This window comes from Columba livia, chromosome 1 (genome assembly GCF_036013475.1).
Source record: "Columba livia isolate bColLiv1 breed racing homer chromosome 1, bColLiv1.pat.W.v2, whole genome shotgun sequence".
Taxonomy (NCBI): Eukaryota; Metazoa; Chordata; class Aves; order Columbiformes; family Columbidae; genus Columba; species Columba livia.
Genome location: NC_088602.1, coordinates 186515202 through 186536918, shown reverse-complemented (window position 1 = coordinate 186536918; position 21717 = coordinate 186515202). Strand labels below are relative to the sequence as shown.

Here is a 21717-nt window from a genome sequence, read left to right as displayed (position 1 = left end):
TTCCTAATCTCCAGTTATCACTGCAGGCTACGCTCAGTCCTTTTGTTGAGGTGAGAGGTGGTCCAGAAGACTGGGACAGACCCTGTTAGTTTCTTTCTGTTGCTCGTCATTTCTCATCCTGTTCTTCCACTGTTCCTTCCTTCTTACTTGTTTCCTCTGCTCTGGCATGGGTCCTCCATGGGCTGTAGTTCCTTTGGGGCTTATCTGTGGGCCACAGTCTCTCTGGGGGTGTTACCAGTTCCACTGTGGATCACCTGCTACTGCTCCATCTTCATTGTTCTTTTTCCTCAGTGGTTTTTTCCCATTTCCTAAACATGTTTTTACAGAGGTGCCACCAGCTTGGCTGATGGGTTCACCTGTGTCCTGTGGTGTGTCCATTGCCATAGGAACTAGTTGGAACTGACTGTGTCTGGCAGAGGGCAACCCCTGGCTTCTTCTCACATACGCCACTCATGCAGCCTCCACCTTGCCAACACCTTGCCATTTTTGCCAAATACATTACAATCATATACATATTTTTAAAAAATATAAATATACATATAAAAGAAATATATTTTGTGGTAAAAGTCTTTCTTTCACAGTTACATAAAAGCCCTTTCAACAGTCTTAAAATGACATGTAAAGGAAAATGCCCACTCAATAACTGATCTTCAAGTAACACCCTCACACTTTAAGAGTCATAAGGGAAGGGAACAGAACAAGATTAAATAAGAGAGGAGAAGGAGTAGGAAGGATATGAGATAACAAAACTGCAAGAGAACTGCTGTATTTATTCAAAATCTAACACATGAAGAATCTATTTACAAAGAACCTGACTTGTATTGCTTCAGTGAAATGCTTCAGAGGAGTGTTAGAATAACTCCATAGCAAGATGCCATAATCAATGAGCCATCAAAATAGGCCCCATTTCAATGTCTTATGGACTCCTGTTCAGTGTCCATTTCAGGGCCTGTGAATGAACAGGTGTACAGCACTATGTACAGGTGTACATAGTACAGCACTATGAACAGGTGTACAAGCACTATGAATTGCTGCTTTTCACTCAGAATTCAGAGTTCCCTCATTTATGGCATCATAAAGATTTAAAAGTCTTTTCCTCAACATGGGAAAAAGTAAAGAATGTCCCTTATTTTCTGGCTCAGAAGTGTAGCAGAAACAGGGTGGGGTCTGCTTCATTTTGGTTTGACGTTAAATCAAAACTCCCTGCAGGAATTTGTTCCTTGCAAAACTTTGTGACTATTTTAAAATATGGCTGATAGCTTCTTCGTTTAGATTTCTCCAAGCGTACTACTCCCTCACTAAATCTAATTCCAAATACTAAGTGCTAAACTAAGCCCTGCTCAACAATCAGTAAATTGCGATGCAACTATCGAAGGATACGGTCCCTACACTTAGTTTTCCTGATGCCTCTTGGTTGTGTAGAGGATGTCATTATATGTCATGGGGATCTAATTGAACCAGTGCATAGTGGCAGAAAATTGCAGTCCTGATAGTGAAATAAGAGCTGATATGATTTTGCAGGAGTATGAACACTATTTAAATCTCATAATGTTAGAAGAAGGTAATTGCCAGGATTGATGGAGGATGGTCAAACATACATTGAAGCCCCTTTAACTGAGCATGTTTGATACATACTCTTGAAATGGAACTTTTATATTTGGGACCTTTCACAATATGTCACTGAGCATTCCAAATTCTATTGTTGTTCCTTTTGTGTTTGTGGACTTGTGCTTCCATAGCTCTGTAGAAATACAGAAGAGAATAATTTTTTCAGAATATATGAATTTTCACATTCCTTCTTTGTCTGGTGGCCTTAAGAAAAATAAAGAAATAAATGCCTCTGAATATTTCAGAATCCTTAAGTGTTACTTTGAATTAATCCTTAGACTAGTAGTTCAGCAGAATTTTCCAAATTTCAGTGGGGAAAGTAAACCCAGTTATACACCTCTACTCTTTCTGTTAGATGTAGTAGTTGAGCCTGGTCATAGACAGTAGTTTTGCATAATAATAACAGAATAGAGTGTGGTCCCTATGCCTGAAATGTCTTTTAGACATTGAATTAAGCTTCGAGTTAGGTTTGTTGCAGATGTCTTGCAAATATAAAGAGTGGTATAAAAAAGTCCAAAGTTAAATGTGTATGGCAGCCAATGGCATAAGCATTTGTACAGGACTAAAAGGTGAGATAGAATTGAGAGAATGAAGTATCAGCAGCATTAGATAGAATGAGAAGTCTTGGGAATGCCCACCTTCATATCTGTTCATTTGTGGGAAGTTTCATGATAAAATTTTCAAGACCTATAAACACCGCTGAGTGTAACTCTTACTCCTTTCAAGAGGAATTAGATATTTACGTAGTTTCCTAAATAGTTGTCTAACATAGCCAGAGATCTTCTGAGGTAGGCACCCAGAATGAAAGTACCAATCTTTCCTCTGTCTAGTGTAGATGCAGAGTCAGATGGCTCTGAATGACGCTTCAGAGCATCGGCTCACTGGTGATGGGCTGTCTAGAGATTCCCAGGAAGAAATGCTTAGAATTGAGGTTTATCTGAAAGGTCTTGGGTACTTCTAATCACTTGAAGTCCACTGTCCACAAATCCTTCAAAGTTTGTGAGCCTGTGAAAAATTGAAGAGATTCTAATGTGATGGAAAATGCAGTCTTGCCTTTTGCATTATTACTGAGACACAGTTCACGTAGCTTATCTGCTTTTTAGATATTCAGACTTCTCTCTCATTTTTATCTCATTTGTTGCATCTTGTCAGACTGCTGATATTTCAACACTCTTGATGATTCTGTAATCACTGCAGCAGAGAACACATGCTGCAAAGGGAGAACTGGTGCCTTACAGAATATTCCAGCATGCCAGCACATTGAAGAATAAGGCATCAAGCAAGAAAGTTATTCCCTGTAGCCCAGAGATTAGGATACAAGGAAGGTGTCCTGAGTTCTACTCCTGAGAATACAAATGCATTTTAGATCAAGTAAAGTACTTCAGAACCAGTTATTGTCAGACATGAAGATGACTTCTGACTATGAACCCTGTGTTGGTAACTTTCTTTTGCAGATCAAAAGAATGAAGTTTAAAACTTCGTCACATATTGTCTTTATTTAAAGTGTGTTTCAACTCTAATGAAGCCTTAAGCCCTTTTCCGCCCTCATTTTAATTTCTTACTAGGTGGTGTTCAGGACCGCCTCAGAATCATTGGAAAAGACAGAGGTTTGCATTTTTCGGAAGGTGAACTCCACAAAATCAGTTGTGAACTCTTTAATAAAAATCAACCCTGTGTCATATCAGAAGCTACACAACAAAACAACCAATTCCACATGATGTTCATAAAAGGCTCTCAAAGATAACCCTCGGCACAGAGTTGTGTAAAGCTACTCAAAAAGGAAATTCATATATCATGGGAAGCACTCAAACTCTTCAGAGTTTGCTGCTGAATCAAGTTGACAGGATGGCAAAACAGTTCTTTGCCTTGTTCCCACCATATCTAGAGTTCATAAAGTCTTTTGTGTATATAAAAAAAAAAGCAACCAACCAAGCAAAAAATCCCAACAACTAATAGAAATTATCACTTCGCACTAATTTCCCTGCATTGTTCTGCCAGTGTTGGACTAATCAGGTTACTGCAGAGAATATGGCAGCAGCGTTGCTGCCATGTACAACACCAATATAGGCAGAGTTGTAACAATAGCTCCAAAAAAGAAACCAGGAGTTATAAAAATACCTATTCTGACTATTAGTGTTTAAGCACAGTAATGACGTTCCAAAGATGCAATGGAGAAATGTTCTCCTAAGCAGTTTCAACTGCAAGTTCAAGAACACTTTTGAAAACCTCTTGCACAGCTGCACAGTTTAGAAAAGTAATATAATTAAGAAGAGCAATTGAAGCTTTAGAGTCTGTCTACTAAATTTTACTTTTCAAAATTAAGATGCCATAAAAGTGCTTGAAATCTCAAAAATTTAATGTTTGGCCAATTGCTAAATGAAAGTGACAAATAGCTAAATAGAGCTATTTAAATCTCCTCAAGTGACAGTCTGAATTTTAGTCTCATGAAGTCTGAAGCTGAAGAAATACTAACGTCATCCAAAAGAATATTCATAAAGAGAATGTCAGTGGAGTTAGAGCTAGAGTGCTGCTGCCAGTGGCAGAAATGTTTAAACATTTTTCTAGTGTGGCCATTTAAGAATTAATACTACTATAATTTTAATTAATTTAGTTTTCATTTTGCTTTTTCAGTTTATTTAAGTGAGCATACTCAACACTAGGAACTCGCTCACAGCTATACCTTAATCTCTATCATTAGTTTAAAGATGTTTCTAGGTCAGTTTTTTTCATCAGCTTCTACTGCACTGAGTTCAAGTCAGTTCATTTTTTCTAGTTCATTTTCACATGTGAAAAGTCCATGTGCAGTGCTCTATCGATTTTAAGCAGTTTTGCACCTTTGATTGAATTTTCCTTTAGTTTAAAAGTCAGTTTTCTGTCCTCCATTATTGAGAAACAGTTTTACCTGACAGAGAAAGGAAGAAAGTTGGGATTTTAGGTCTGCCACAGAAAATGGTTAAATGATTATATTATCAGACATGAAATCTGTCCACCTTGTGAAAATATTGGTTATATGTAGTGATGGATCAGCTGATTTGAGCAACTCACCCTTCTTAAAAAACAGGCAATCCCTTCCATATTATTTCCTGTGTTGACCTTTACTGCAGTTGAAGTTAACTAGGCAGGTCCTATCTATCCTATACCAAAAATAATCTGGGAGACTTACTGCATTTCTATAGTTTATTAATATCTCCTCTCCTTTATAGTTGCAAATATTCCTGGTATAGTTCAAAACGTGCACATTGTGTTGTCCTAGGTTCACATGGGATAGAGTTAATTTTCATCTTAGTAGCTGGTATAGTGCTGTGTTTTGGATTTAGAATAGGAATCATGCTGATAATACACCGATGTTTTAGTTGTTGCTATTCAGTCAAGGACTTTTTAGCTTTTCATGCTGTGCCACATGCACAAGAAGCTGGGAGCGGGCACAGCCAGGACAACTGACTCCAGCTGACCAAAGGGATATTCCATATCATATAATGTCATGCTCAGTATAAAAACTGAGTGAAGATGAAGGAAGGGGTGGATGTTTAAAGTGATGGTGTTTGTCTTCCCAAGTAACTATTGCACGTGTGGAACCCTTGTCTCCTGGAGATGGCTGAAAACCTGCCTGCCCATGGGAAGTATTGAATGAATTCCTTGTTTTGCTTTGCTTGTGTGCAACTTTTGCTTTACTTGTTGAACTGAGTTTTCTCACTTTTACTCTTCTGATTCTCACCTCCATCCCACCAAGGTGGGAGACTCTATGGTGCTTAGTTGCCATCTGGGGCTAAGCCATTACTTGTAAATAAGTTGTAAAGTACTTTTTATGAATTTCATTCTGTAATCTTGTTATTTTCCCTTTCCCCCTTCATTTTCTGCTCAGTATTTTTCTTCATGGCAATTTATTTTGTAGCTTTTTACTAGACTGCTTTCATAGTGAACATAATGGAACTATACTGTGCTGACCTCTAAAGCTATCATACCCATTCCTGCAACTTTACCTGTTGAAGTAAGTGTTTCTGTTACTCAGTACAGTAGCAGCTCACTGTTAGCTGTGGGAAAACATCTTAGCCTTGAATTAATGCATATTGTGACATACACAAAACTTGGAGAGAAAAGTGTGGATCGTACAAATCAAAAGGCAAGCACCAGGAAGCCCACACAGTTGTAGCATTTTTCTAAACTGGACATTAGGAAAAGGTTCTTCACCAAAAGAGTAGTGGAGCACTTGCACAGGCTGCCCAGGGAGGTGTCACAGCCCCAAGCCTGACAGTACTCAAGAAGAGACTGGACAATGACCAAGAGACTGGACAATTCACACAAGGTGTGAACTGTGGGGTTGTCATATGCAGGAGCAGGAGTTGGACTTGATGATTCTTGTGGATCCCTTCCAACACACAACATTCTATGATTCTACAAACTGCATGCTTAATTGCCAAAACAGTTGATTTTTGCAGTAGGATTTGTATGAGTCTTGGTTTGGTTCAGTTAAACGGTCACAGCTGGGTGTCTAACTTCCTGCCACAAGTTGCCAGCAGCCTTGTGATTCCCATTGCTGCTTCTCTATCTCTTGGCCAAGGTATCTTTTTATCCGGATCTGCTGTGGACCTGGTCTTCCCAGGTTTGGTGTAAAAGGTGACTCACACCACACACTGCCTTGGGGCACACTTGTGCTCAGTAACACTGACCTTGTAGAACAGGAACTGGGGAAGATGGGATTTAACTCTCTTCTCCATTGATAAAGTCGCACCTGTGTTCATAGCAGTTTACTGCGGTGGAGGCTTCTGGACTGGCCAATGGCAGCTGTTGAAGATTTCAGTTTTCTCATATTCAATATCATGTATTTACTCATTACAGGCACCATGTGAATCTACCCCACAGGACTTCTAATTACCTGTTTCTATGTTACCATACATACCCAGGAAGAAATCTCACTTTTGGTATCTATTCAGTAATTGTTAATTTGGTTCTAGTAATCCTTCCTCTTTACAGCATTATCCTTACTTTTGTTATCTTGTTGTACCATAACATAAATAAACAGTGAGCTTTGAAGTGTCTATATTAGGCTATATATCTGTTTTAGTACCTTCCACATCCATGTACTTTTTGATTTCCTTGTCATATTCTAGTACAATGTGAATACCTCATTGTAATAATTTTAACTTAGCTTGTGTGTTGTTTTATTCTTTGTCTTTAAAGCCTTTGTTCAAAATATCTTCCAAGTGTGCTGATTTTTGTCCTTTTCCTTCACTTTATTTCCACATTTTTTTTCTATATCCTTTTTCCTTGTTTTTATAGTCTTCCTTGCCTTTTTTTTCCTGCAGATATATTTGCATTATTCACTCATATTCACTGCATTTAATATCTTTCACTTGCTTATTTAGTAATACTACATTTTAGTACTCTTTTCATCACTCTTCAGATACTGACGTGAATTTTGCTTGTAGCTTCTGATTTAATACCATTTTTCAATGTGTTTCTCACCCATTTTTATTCCTCAAAGTACTGTCTTCTTTAACTTCCAATTTCTTTCAAAATCTGATTTTCTAAAGAGAAATATTTGTCATCGGGGAATCCTTTAAGTAGTCCTCTGTGTTGAAAACTGAAGGGTATATATCAGAGATTAGAGGTGGGCATATAACCATTAGTTTATGTGATTAAAGGCTCATCCTCATGAATCCAAAGGAGTCCAGGGGAACAATGGCAGTTGGGGTAACAATAGCAACCTCCTCAGATCAAATGGAGCCCCCAAGGTGGTTCCTCCCCAGGCAATCCTAGGAGAGCCTCAGCTCATGGCCCTAGGATGGCACCCAGCAACCTGATCCCTCAGCCAACCACCTTCCATAGATGGTTTACTGCCTTTGGGGATATGTGAGTCATTACAACACATCAGGAAGACCTTCAGCACTATTGAAAGAGTTATTGTGGGATGTTCAGGGCAAAGAAATGGGGGGATGTGGGATGATCAAAGGCAAAGAAAGGGAGGGATCAAAGATGTCTGGTGAGGAGCAAGCAAAAGAAAGCAAAGGAAAAGGGATAAAAATGACTAGTTGTGTGCAGTGAGACGGTCAACATGCTTGTCTGGACATACCCTGCACCTGATCAATGCAGTCTATCTTGTCTTCTCATTACACCCCATTTTTAATTACCTTCCCAGGTGCAGGGATTTCTGTCTCGTGTGCATGTGTGTATCTGGGGTTGCGCAGCAACTGGAGCAGGCCCAGAGGTCTCAGGGCCTCCATGTCTGTGGTGGGGGGCACTGGAGAGACCAGAGAATGTGTTCTTTGTAAGCAGGTGTGTATTTCAGTGTGTAATTTCTGGTGCGCCTCAAGCTGGACTAACTGGTGAGGAGGACAAGAGGCTCAGCAGATGGGTATTGCAGTGGCCATAAGTCCAGGCTGGATCCTGGAGAGACCAGGGTGTTTGACAGTTGGCTGCCTGAGGGAACAGGGGTTCTTGACAGCTACTGGAGGAACCATGGGGTCTGGGGTTGGACTATGGGAGGGGTCATAGATCTGAACCAGCTAGTAAAGCATGTGTGGTGTGTGTTCATCTGTGCATATCTATGTGTGGCAGCTGGGACACCATGGGCTCCAGGGCACAAACTGAGTGTACAAGGATGGTTATTGGTGGGTCCAATCCCTAACATTCTGTGATTCTGTGATCCATAGTGTGTGGCGGAATGTGTGTGCACGTGTGTGTGCAGGCTAGGCTACCAGCAATTGAAGTGGAGAGGTAGCTTTGGGAGCTCCTATGTCCAGATGCCAGCAAGTGGGGAGACTGGGATCCAGGGCTGCTACTGGGCAGCCTGATTGCCTGAGCCCAGCTGCCGGAGGGATACATGTTGTATATATATTTTTTTTTCTCTTTCATCCTGGTTAGCCAGAAAGGAGAATGGGATGAGTCCATTTGTGCTGCTTATATTTGCATTCATTACTGAATCACACAGTCATGGAATATCTCAAGTTGGAGGGGACCCATAAGGATCACAGAGAGTCTAACATTTTGCTCCTCACAGGACTAGATGAAACTAAACCGTATGACTCAGAGCACCACTCAGACACTCCTTGAACTCTGACAGGCTTGATGCCATGATTGCTTCCCTGGGGAGCCTGGTCCAGTGACCAACCAATCCTTGAATGCATTGGCATTGTTCAGTATATCTGTAGAGGGTAAATTTAAACATGGAAAATCGAATTATTTATCCATCTTATGTTTTACAGTGTTGCATATTGCAGCATTTTTTTGTCTTTACTGACAGTTTTAAGAGATACTTCCCTCTCTCTCTTGTCATGCATATATACATGTAAATTTATTGAAGATTTTGGTAGCTTTAATGATTATTTTAGTTCCTTATTTAACTATATAAGATGTCAGTCTAATTGTAGAAGTTTCTGGAGGCTTCCATTTTCTGTCAATAAAGCAGAGTTTTTGAATGTCAAGAAAAAGAATTCCTAGTTACAGAACCTCAGAAATACAGGTCCAGAACCATTGTTTTGTTTAAAGCTTCTTTATATTTTCCATTTATGTAATGGATTTAAATATATATATATATATAAGTACGTATAATATTTTTAGTGTGTATATTTTCTTTCCATTACTGTGAGTAATATTGTATGGAACAGTGATAAATCTGCAGTTGCAAATTTGAAGTGCTTGAAGTGTAGAATGTAAGAATGAATAATCCCTAACTGGAGTTCCAGCAGCAATAGATGGAGTCTTCCACTTTGCATTATCTTAGTTTAAATTCTTACAAAAGATTTCAGAAATATTTTATTGAAAATATTTTCTTATTTCAATAGCTTTGTTTTTAAAGATAGCATGAGTAGATGAAAATGTTTCAGTTATGTCTAATGTGTTTGCATTTTATCTGTTCTTACATTCATGAGAATGTACTTTTGAGTTCAACATCTGCAACTTATGTATCTAGTAAGAAGTTTTGCATATTGGCATAGCAAGGAGAGTTAATATTTTCATTACTATAATGACCTAAAATTTCATATTTATTAAAATGGATATTAATTTAGAAACTAAATATTCATTAATGTTCATAAAGTTCTTCTCAAACATCAAAAGAAAAGTGTCACCTCTCCAAGAACTTTCTAATGCCTCTTGAGACCTAAAATATAAAGAAATATTCATTACAGAAGTATCTCTTCTCAAAATCAAAATAAAAGGCAGTAAAAACTCAAGTGTAGATTTCTGAGCTGAAGGAACAACTGAAGAAGCTCTTCTTTAATTGCAGTGGCAGCACTTGTTCCAATCTTCTCAAATGTTCAGCCAATTCCACATCAAAGATATTAGATCAGATCACATTATCAATGAGAAGCTTCCTGTGTGACACGTTTCACTTCCTCACCTGTAATCTGCCTACCCTGCTCACCAAAAGCAGTCTAACTGCAGCATCACAGATCCCAGTGGTATGTCATTTACTCCTAAGAGGGGCACACTTTGTCATGTTTGGCACACAGCACGGGAGGAAGGAGCAGGAGCTGGACTCAGTCAGCTGCAACTGAGAACCAGAACGTAATGTGAGAAGTTGCCTGCTGAGCAGCTGATCTCACAGGTAGGCCTGGCAGAGTCGTGCCTTGCTTCCTATTTAACTCACACCCAGGAAGCCTGAATGATCTGGAGTGCTGTCATCAGGATGTATAAACGAAAGCAGGACAATTAAAGTGGGGGCTGGCACGGGATGGGGTGCATAAGGGCCCAGAGCTTCTACTCACTGTTGCTGTAGCTGGTGCAGAGTGGTGATGAGGTGCCAAGGGACGGTGTCCCCTGCAGATGGGGGATGTTATCTTCTGCACTCTATGGCGCATAGGAGACCTGAAGCCAGACTTCACTTCCAGGGAGTGCCAGGGTGTGGCAGACTATAGAAATTTTTATTTCTGAGGGTGTATATGTACACAATGCTAAAGGAAGTACCCTGTTTCCCCAAAAATAAGACAGGGTATTATATTAATTGTTATTCCAATTCTTATTACTTTTTTACATATATAACTGCCTGGACACTATTTAAATTGACTTTTTTTTTTTTTTAATAAACTGTAACTAGGGCTTATTTTTGGAGTAGGGCTTATATTTCAAGTATCCTCAAAAATCCTGAAAAATTATGCTAGGGCTTATTATCAGGGTAGGTCTAATTTTCAGGGAAACAGGATATATCAGCTACTATATATACTTACTTTAAATTTAGATTTAAGATGAATCATTTGGAACTTCAAGGGCTCTCCTGAAGCATGAAGACCAGCCCCAGCTGCTATAGAAAGCAACTGCTTCATCATAATTCCTTTAACTAACTTCAAGCTAGAGCTTAATCAGTTTATTAAGTTTGAATTTCCAACTCTGCCAGTGTCACTTCTCTGATAGTATAGAGGTGTCATAATTTACAACCTAATTTACTTTATAGACAGTTTATATTAGTCATGTTCTTGTGTCAACATTGTCCTTTACCTTAAGTAGGGCTTTTTACTTTTTTCTCCTGAACATCATGTATGTATTGTAGGTTATGGAAAAGTGATTTATTTCCTCATTTAGATCTTCTTTTACCTTTTGTTTTGCTGGTAAAATAAGGAAATCCATTTTTCTTGTTCAAAATAAGCATTGTTTTCCCAACATGTTCCTAGAAACATTATTGTGTCAATCTACTTCAGTATGAACAAATGTTTTTGCGGACATGGGTGGCCAGTACTGTATACATCATCAATGCTTTCTACATAAACATTTTTTTTTCACTCATCTCTTCTGAAAGTGCCTTTCCTGGATGCATCCAATGCAAAAATATTTTGGATTCCAGACTATCATCTAGCAGTCTTGCTACCTTACCAGTGTTCTGCAACATGCCTACCACTCTTCTTGATTTCTTATCTAAAATGTAGTTATTGAAAAGTAGAGTATCAAACGGATTGCTGTGGAAACTTGCCATTTTCATTGATAATCACTGTCTGAATGTAGCTTTCCTACCAGCTTTGCACTCATTCTTTCTGAAAACTAGACCCTGCTTCCTAAATTTGTTTATGAAATGTCATGTCAAACGATGTCAAAAGCCTTACTAACACCAAGATATTTGTCATCCACCGTTCTTCCTTCACAATGCCTGTTACCCTGCTACAAAAGCGAGAAAGAGTGGTCTGACACTACCTGGTTTTGGCAGATACGTGTACACTCTTACTCATCACCTTGTGCTCTTGTAGGGGTTCACCAAACTGTTTCATTGTTTATGCCAGTACTTTTTCTAGGAGATGAACTTCAGCTACTTTTCACAGGTGAGCAGTGCATTTTTGCTTTTCATGTTACTGTTGAAAGTTGCAAAAACATTAAATACAGTTTCTATTTCATCTTTACTGACATTAAGGAAAAGAATTAGCAGCCAGAACAGATACATTTAGAACCTGATGCAAAACTACCTCCCTGATAACAGTAGGTTGTAGGAGAGAGAAGTTCAAAAAAACCCAAAAGATTTATTCAAGGATGGAGACTTCAGAAATTAGGAGTATGGCAAAATGTTATTTTCCTCAAAATTACTATCCAGAAAGATTTTGCAGCAGAACATCATTGTTTCAAAGTGAGTGCCAGAATCTTATGCATACAAGATACAATCAGTGCAACTTTAAAAATGCTAACTATAAATGCAAATGTTAACAGTGTCAGGGCAAGACTGACAAAACTTAATGTTATTACTCAAAGACCTGAAATTTGAGCAATACGTTAGAGAGTGCAATGTAAAAATATTCTTACATTCAATATAAGACACAGTGGGCAAACGCACATGTTGCAGATTGTTAATCACAAAGTCCTGAGAAGAAGTCATCAGAAATGGATAGGAAATCTGACACAGTCATACAGTTGTGGAGACTTACCTCTTGCTTCACAGAGGTGAGAGGCGATGGGTGAGGCTTATTGCAGTACACCCATATCAAGCCAGTCAACAACTGCTGTATTCACTGGAAAACAGACTGCTAGAGTACAGTGCAGATGAAAATTTAGAAAAACAGATAACAGGATCAAGAGCTTTCTGAAACGTCTCTGTGGACTCATAACTCAAAATGCTCTGGAAAGTGAATTGAGGTCGTTTTATTCAGAGAACTAACAACTATATATAACAAATTTTAGAGCAGCTAAAATCCACCTTTCAACTCCCAGTCTTAGGATTGTTATATTTTATGTTAACGATTTACTGCATAAAATCCACAAAGAAGGTTAGGTAGGAATTAGGATCCACGATTCACTATCAATTCACTAATGAGATAATTCAAACTACTTGCCTACCAACTCATACTCTCTCTCACTCAGTGAATTTTAAATTAATTTATCTGCTCATGGTGTTGCAAAAGGAGAACTCACATTTAATCCTTATATCACAGCCATAGACTCAATGTTGAATTTTCTTCCTAAGGAGGAAAAGCTGAGTTTGCTATTTCTTGAGGAGATGAACTAGTCACAGTCATCTATGAAAAGCTGATGCCATAAAGACAATTTTTATGTAAAGCACTGGCTGCAATTGTATCCACATTTATTGCTTGTGCCCAGAGCATGTTCAATAAATCAATTCCCTCAAGAAGACCGGGCATATAATGCTGATCAGGATTAGGTACAAGGTAAATTGTTGTGCTGTACACAGAGGGGTTTAGGGAGCTTGAAGCTGATGGCAGCTGAAGAGAGGTTTTCTTGTTTGTAGTTTGTGTTTATCATTGTGATTACACTTTAAAAGTCGTATTCTGTGTAACCTTTAGTGAAAATAATTTAACTTTCATTTACGTCTCCTACATGTAAACTGTTTAAGGCTGCCTACAAACAACAAGAGTTCACCAGTCTTGATGTAAGATTGCTGTTGTGCTAAAAAAATCATTTAGATCAGCTGTGTTTGTGTGACGGTACCAGTAACTGCAGTAGGGCAGCAGCTTCAGGGGTCCATAAGTCCAGGTGCCAGCAACTGGAGAGACTGGGATCCAGGGGCAGGTGCTGAGCAGAGTGAGTAAACGCAGCTGCTGGAGAGACACAGACTGTACACATGTATAAATATTTCTCACTCCTGGACTTGACCTCCAGAAAGAGGAACAGGATGAGGGTGTTGGTGTTCCTGTGCTTGTCTGGGTGCTCTGTGTGTCTGCCTGATCTGTGGTTGACCATGTATATGTATATGCGCATATGTGTATATATGTTTATACGTATGTATGTATACACGCAGGTATCTGTAGTATAAATATGTGTTCTGTGTGTGCACACCTGCTGGGAACACATCTTCAGCCTTGCCACTGTTTGGACCTGAAGACATGGACTGGACGCAGCCTCGCCCCTCAGGCTGTTGGATCCAACATCTGTTTTCCTCTAACAGTTCCAAAACTTAAATTTCTCTTAGAAGTTCCTTACCAAAAAAAAAAAAAAAAAAAAAAGTAAGGAAAATATTATAATGAAATAGTGTTTATTGCTTGTTTGTTTAAATTGTTTTTCTTTTTAATAAGTCAGTTAATTGTGGCTACATTGCTTGTCTGACCATGGCGTTCCCTAAGGCAAAGAAAATAAGCTAATGTAGCTAAAATAATGGTGCCTCAACCCTGGATTTGCATTAACAGAGAGTTGTAAAATACGTTTTATTCATTTTTTTTCCAGACCAGTAATTTTTGAAACCAACTATTACTTGGCACCCAACAAAAACATATCAGCTGTTTCTTTCAAGACCATCTTAAGCACCATCAGTGCCTTTGTAATGCAAGAAGGGGGAGAAACAGTCCTCCATTTAGTTAATTTTTCAGCTGCATTAGTCAGTTGCACTTGTAGAGATTTCTTATTGAAAAAGAAAACTAATAGCATTTTTTTCTTTGAATTGTGTTAATGAAATATTAGATTTTGCTAAATTTTTGATGTTATTTTTTTCAGTGTTGCACAGAAATAATAGAATTAAAGTAAAAGTCAGATAATTTGATAGTCTACTTCTACTATTTTGAAATATTAATATATTGTTGTTGAACTATTATATGTAATTTGATTTTTTTTTTCTCCCAGTAGAGGAAGGAAAATTATTACAATATATTGCACTGTAACTGAAATATTGCAGGTCATTTTTATCATTTATGCCACCATTTTAACTTGTACATGCTATGATCACAATAGATTATATGAGAAGAGCAGAGACTTCATGGAAACCTTTGAGCATATTCGGATCTCAAGAGTGTCACAAAAAATTTGGAAGTCCAAGAGAACCAGTTGTGTAACAAGAGCTCAAGGAACAGTATATTATTAGAATAACAGGTGTGTGGAAATGAGATAATGTTTGATGTTTGGCACACTCAGACGCCTTCATAGTCCTGTGTGAACAAAGGATGATGATGTCTCAACGGTTTAGAAGAAGAAAGAACCTCCTTGGAAGGAAGTTCTTAAAACCATCTCATGTGTTTCATGTCTTCTTCTGAAAACTATTGATAGGGACTTTTGACAGATTTAGAAAGATATGGACTCCAAGAATTTCCAGATTCTTTGTTAAAATAATCTTTGAGGTAGGCTCAAAATGTCAGTGTTGGCTCACTTCAAATTAATCCTGAGAAACAAAGTATTGCCAAGGGCCTACTTAAACAAAATCTTCCTTTATGAAGTCTGTTTGGTGGACCAATTCCTACCTATAAAAATGCTTTTGCAGTATCATCAGTAGCCTAGTGATTAGACTTTACAAGTGATGTCATAGATCCAGATCCAGTTATGGACGAGGTGGTAGTGGGACCTGATTATAGATTTTTCATATTCCACAAAGTGCCTAACCATAAAACTTCTGGGAGTCTATTCTTTGAATTCCTTCAGAAACTGAGAAACATGTTAGGGAAAATGTGACTGAAAAGTAAATATTCCACTGAGAAATTTCACTCTCAGATATTTGACATATTTTCCTCAGTGGCAGAAAAAACAAAACCAAGACTTAACCTGAAAATCTATTTATTAATTCTTCATAATTGTTGCAGATTTAAGTTACTTTCATGTTACTTTTATCATATTAGAGTATTAGCATATTCTGATTTTTCAGGATAAATTCCTACATAATTATAATTCTTTGGTTGAAAAATCTAATATTATTCTTATATATTGTATACTTGTACCTAATTTACTTTTTTGGTTCATGTGCTGCAGTTCATGATTCCGTTGTATCACAGCTTATTGTTCATGAACAATATTTTTTTGCTTGCTGAAGGGACTGAGTGTAATCTGCCTTGATAAACAGAGGAGTCTGGAGGGAAGGAGTAAAGTTGAGCCTGGGAATCGGAGGAGAAAGGGGTTTGTTTCAATGTTTGCCACTTTGTTTCCCACTACTTGAGTCAGTAATGAAATATTTACTTTAACTGAGAATAAATTATGTTAATTTTCCCAAGTCAAATCTGTTCTGCCTGCAACAGTTATTGGTAAGCACTTTCCTCATCTTTATCTTAACTTGTGAGCTTTCTCATTCCTGTTCTACTTTTGCCTGTATGGGGTGAGCAAGTGGCTAGGTGGGAGTTTGGCTGCTGGCCCCGCAGCAACCCACTGCACTGGTTCAACAAGTTATATGTCTGGACAAGAGAGTATGCCGTCAATACCTGCAAGTAAGTTGTTTTGTGTAAGGGGGGAGATGAAAGCTTTAGGATGGAGAATTTTCCATTTCCATTTTCCAATCCCCTTTCCACCATGTCCAGTCCCAGCTGTCCCCATCAGAGCACTGAAGATCATCTTCCCCCAGTGACTGACCATGGCTGCCTTTCACCTAAAAAAAAAAAAAAAAAAATGCTGTAGCCTGTAGCTTTCAGAGGTGTTGTAGAGGAGGAACATGGCATTGTGGAAAAGTAATTTGCATATTCAGCTTTTGGGACTGGACAGGTTTGAAAGTCCATTTATCATCTACATTCAATACCAAATCTCCCTAGTCCCACTACACACAGTGAACCTGTCAATTTATGTCAAAGTACCCTACTGTAACAGAAAATATGGGACAAAGACTTAAGCTTATCCTTTAAGAAAACTCATTGAAAGAAAATTTTATATTTATTGTTTTCAGAATCTTTGAGATACAAATTTCCTGTTTTTCAGCCTCAATATAAATAGCTTTTTATGCTGTTGGTGTCTTACCAAAATGTTTCACATTTACATTTAAACGTATAGATTTGCTCAAAGAGATACCATGGCTTACTTCACTGATTCTTAGGGTATTGAGATCACCACATATGCCATAGCATGGAGTGTAAGTTGTGATTTCAATGGCTATTTTATATCTCATTTAAAACAGTACAAACTAAATGCATATTCCTCAGACTTTCTATACAGCCCTTCTGAGTATTTAAGTATGTAAATTTTCAACAGCTTTCTCAAAACAGCTCACTAGAGGCTCAATGAAATAAAGGCAAATAAATTTGACAATGATGGAATTTAGAGTTGTGAAGGGATACAGTAAGTTAGTAAGTTTCTTGTACATTTATTTACAGTTCTATGAAGCTTTCATCTAACTTAATATTGACTTCAACTACATCTGAAAGACAATTTATTTGGAAGATGTGTTGAAGAAGAAAAGATAGATGCTATATGCAAGATCAAGTTCAGCAGAGGCTTAAATAATGGAGTTAATATATGTATTGTAGTAAATTAACTTACCTTACACCAATACAACTGTTACTGGGTTTGTTAAGCAAGTGTAATTCACCTGTGTTTGCTGGTGTATGAGCAGTAGATACAGTTTTATTGTAGAGTAACTTCCACTGAATCTCATAGAGACTGAACTTTCTTGTAATGGCCATTGGTTTAAGATTGCAGGGTCATGTTAATTTTTTTGCATAATTTTTTTCCTCCTTTTTTTACCAGTGTAGTTGGTTTCCTACTTTAGCCTTGTAGTGTGAAATCCTTACAAAAATCAGGCAGAGGTGTTACAAATTAATTTAATGGGAAAATATACACAGACATAGACATTAAAGAAATGTTAGTTAGAATGATGATAATTTTCCAGTTCAACTTCCCTGTTGAAGCAAATATGTCTTCACATTTGATCAGGTCTGCTATGTCTTTTTGACTAGTTGATTTATGAAGGCCCCTGTAAATGGAGATTACCCAGATGTTCTAGCTGACTTATTCAGTTTCCATTACTCTGATACTACTAAGAAGAGTTAAGTTCCACCACCTTTTTAATTGCCCCTCAAGTCATTGTAAGCTGCCATAAGAGCCTCTCTGAGCCTTTTTGCCAGGAGAAACTCAGTTACCTTAGATTCTTCTCATGGCTCATGTGCCTTAGTCTCCTGGCCATGTTGATATCCCTCCTTTGGACTGTCTGCAGTTTCTCTACACTCTTCTTGAACTGTCAATACAAACCAGAAAATATATATTTCTGTCTGTACATCTATCTATCTGTACCTCAGGCAAGGCCTTATATGTTATAGGATGCTATCCTTGAAAGTTTGTCTTCTGGCTCCATTACGCTTCCAACTTCTTATGTGCCCTACATCTATCTGCCTTTCTCCTCTTCCTCCTCTATTTCCTCAAAGAAGGACCTTAGCTCAGTATTCTCTCATGTTGATGTCATACTAATATACTTCATAGGATCATTAAGCTCCAGCCTCGACCCCATGATTTCATGCTCAGTATTCTACTTCCTTAGTCCCTATACCTTTTTTTGTCTTTCTGTCAGACCTATATCATAGACCTTCAACTCAAAGAACAAGCTCAGTCATGAGATAGTGTTTTTGAGACTTCACAGCCCCTTATTGTTTCTCTCTGGAATTAGATTCCTGGAGTCCTGGGAGCTGGACTCAATGATCCTTGTGAGTCCCTTCCAACTTGAGATATTATATGATTCTGTGAAAATTAGTGTCAGCTATTGTCCTCATGTACATGTCCATGTGCACATATACTTACATATTAATGATCAATGCTGAGTAGTTGATATTCATTTACTGCAACCAGTTTGAAGGAAAAATAGAATTAGTAGCTAAGGAATCCCTGAAATCTGAGGCCTTAAGAAATTACATTGTCTTTTTATGCTTAAGACCAACACAAACAAAAATAGTGCCAACAGTAATGTAGATCTTCCTTTACAGTAAAGACATCCATTCCATATTTAGAAAAAAATACATTATTTTTTGTTTGATTACTTTCTTCAGCATCTTTCAAACTGGTTATATTTATTTTCTTATTTGATAAGTCTGATGTCTCACACTCAACAGTTTTACAGAGGTGACTGGGAAGCCTCTATTTTGTTCTTGTGAGACTCCACCTCACATACTGCATCCAGCTTTGGGGTCCCCAGTATAAGAAAGGCACAGATCTGTGGGTCCAGGGGAGAGCCACAAAAATGGTCAGGAGGCTGGAATACCTCTCATATGAAGAAAGGTAGAGATAGTTGGGGTTGTTCAGAAATATGATTCTAACATGATCCGAAGTAAGATACTAAACTGGGTGATATAAGGCTTTTGAAAGGTAGAATGAAAAGGACAAACAGTACAGAAAGAAGTTCTATGGGGTCTAATGTGAAATTGGTTGAGGACTTGTTGCAAACAAACTTCTGTAACCCAATCTCACCAAGACTAGAAGTTAAAAAGAATGTGTGTAACCAAACATGAAAAATACATTAGTTGTTTCAGTGACTAGCAAAGTATTATTTCATCAGAATGTCAAGCCAGTTATAAATAATAATCAGTTGCATATATGAGTGCAACTTGAATATTAGCTTCTGATCCTAATCTTCTTTAGCTTTTCAACCCTCTATGAGTTGGGAAAGGAAAATTTGCAAAAAAATTGCACTGAGTAACTTCAACTCCAAACTTTGCTGCAGGGCACTTGGCTCATTATATCATCTTAGATGTGACAGAGTTTCATAGTGCCAAGAAACTCTCAGTTAATTTGTCTTCCTGAAAATTTTGCACATTCTTTTCACTTTTTTTTTTCAAAATATTTAAATTGGTGGGGGACATGTGGCAAGATTAAAAAAAAAAAAATTTAAAAAAAGTGCAGTATGTTCCTTCAATAAATCATAGAATCGCAGTATTATAAATTAACCTTGAAAGATCATTTGGTTCAACAGTTTGTGGGAAAAGGAGACTAGACGAGATTATCTAGCACCCTGTCTAATTGTATTTTGAAAAGGGGATCGCACCATGTCCCTGGGGAGGTTGTTCCAGTTAATGATTGCTTTTTCTGTAACAAATTTGTTTCTTATGTTGAGATTAAATCTCTCCCAGTTCAACTTGTACCTGTTGCACCTTGTCTTCTCTATGTGGTGCTTTGTGAAGAGAGTGTCTCTGTCCTTTTTGTAGCCACCCTTTAAGTACTGCAACACTGTGAAGAAGTTCTCCCTGAGACCTCTTCTCCAGGGAGAAAAGACAACTCCTTACATCTTTCCTCATAGGGTAGGTTCTCTCTTGGTGAGGATGCTTTCAATCCTGTAGTCTGGGTCATTCATGAAGATGTCAAACAGCGCGGGACCAGTATTGATCCCTGGAGGACTCCACTTGTGATAAGCTGCCAGCCTAAGTAAAAATCATTGATCATCACCCTCTGAGTGTGACCTGCTAGCCAATTTCCTACCCATCTCACAGACCACCCATCCAACCCATCTCTTGCCAGATAAACTTTAGGTCAAATTACTATTCTGTAAGAGTAAAGGAAAATATCAATATTTCATAATCAAGTGTGCTCAGATTAGATAAAACTGAAATAAAAGTTCTTCATGCAACCTTAATTCTATTCCCTTGGAAATATGAATTACAATGGTTTATGTGATGGCATATAAGAAATATATAACAAAACCGTCCAAGTGAGGACTTAATGGAAATGGGGAAATGACTGTTCCTAAAGTGTGTATGGGGCCTGGCACAGTGGTTGCACCTGAATTGACTGGAATTGGTTAGTTTGTTAGATTTTAGCATTTTTATTTATGTTAAATTAATATTTTAATACTATTAAAATTATAAAAATTATTACTCTCTTAATTTACTTTCCAAAATTATTGAAGGGTGGGTTTTGTTTTTTTTGCATTTTGCCTTTTGAACTCCTTTCCCTCTTCTTTACTTCCCTTCCAATTACCCTTACCTAGTATATAGCTCACCAGGGAGTCATTCCTACATCTAAAATAATTCAACGCCTTCCCTGAGAAATGGAAAGAATAGGATAGTTGTCATCCTAGAAACTTTTTCTATTCACAGCTATTCTAGAGGTGCCCTTACAGAAACTTTTAATCCTCAATGTCAATATACTTAGTAATTCTTCTACCCACTATTGCAAGACACAAGTTATTTTTTAACTGACTGCACTTCCTATTTCTTAGTAGAGTCACTATTCAAAAGTAATGTGCTCTGAAGTACTTAGAATTACTTGCAGTAAATGGAAAATCCAAGAATAGGACTTGCCTTAACCAATAATCTCAAACAATACATGTCTAGTTCTCATAATTATTTTTATTTAAACAAACATATGCTTTAGCATATATACATGTTACTGCAATGGTAATTAGCACGCAGTTACCTCCTGTATTTGAGGGTTGAACTGAAAGACTTTGGAGTAAACAGAAATGATATCATTAATTTAAATGGGCAAAGAACTAATCTTTGTATGGCAGAGGAAAAAGCCAAGCCTGACAAAAGTGATAAAAATTTAAAGAAAACCTGCTTAGTTTTTACGCTTTGTCTAATAGAAGTAATTCAATTTCTTTCAATTTGGCATTTTGTAGTTACCTTCTGTTCACTTCTGGGAAGGAAAAAGAAAGATATATGTTTTAATGAGTATCTGTTACACTCTTAAACTAGAAACAGTCATCCGTACATGGAATTTGTATTATTTTGGTAATGGTCACCATTTAACACACCTTTCTGTGTGTTGCTTCTATAAATATTTTTGACATGTGTCCAAGAGGAATGTGTTCTGGATATTCTCTTAAAAACAAATCAAAGTTTAATTTATATTAAAGAGAATTAAATACAAGTTAAAAAACAAAACAAAGCTCTTTAGCACCTTCTAGCAGAGCAGGTGTTCATGATGCATATTAAAAAAAAAAAGAAAAAAATCTATTTGTCAAGATCATTGTTCAGGAATTCACACAAACGGTGGCTCTGTAACTGCAAAATAATGCAGTATAGTCTGGAATTAATTTCTCCATAAAGCTGTAACACCAAATTAAGCTCTGATATTGATGGAAGG

General features: G+C 37.5%; 1 long non-coding RNA gene across 3 annotated transcripts in view; it reads left to right on the top strand.

The window, feature by feature from the left end:
* Positions 1–9721: 9721 nt before the first annotated feature.
* Positions 9722–21717, top strand: part of LOC110357644 (uncharacterized) — a 96019-nt gene continuing 84023 nt past the window's right edge. Inside the window, exon 1 of one of the 3 annotated variants that reach the window (XR_010469574.1) lies at positions 9722–14835. This is a non-coding gene — a long non-coding RNA (uncharacterized LOC110357644). The remainder of the gene's footprint in view (positions 14836–21717) is intronic. The other 2 variants (XR_010469572.1, XR_010469573.1) reach the window with 2 other exon arrangements.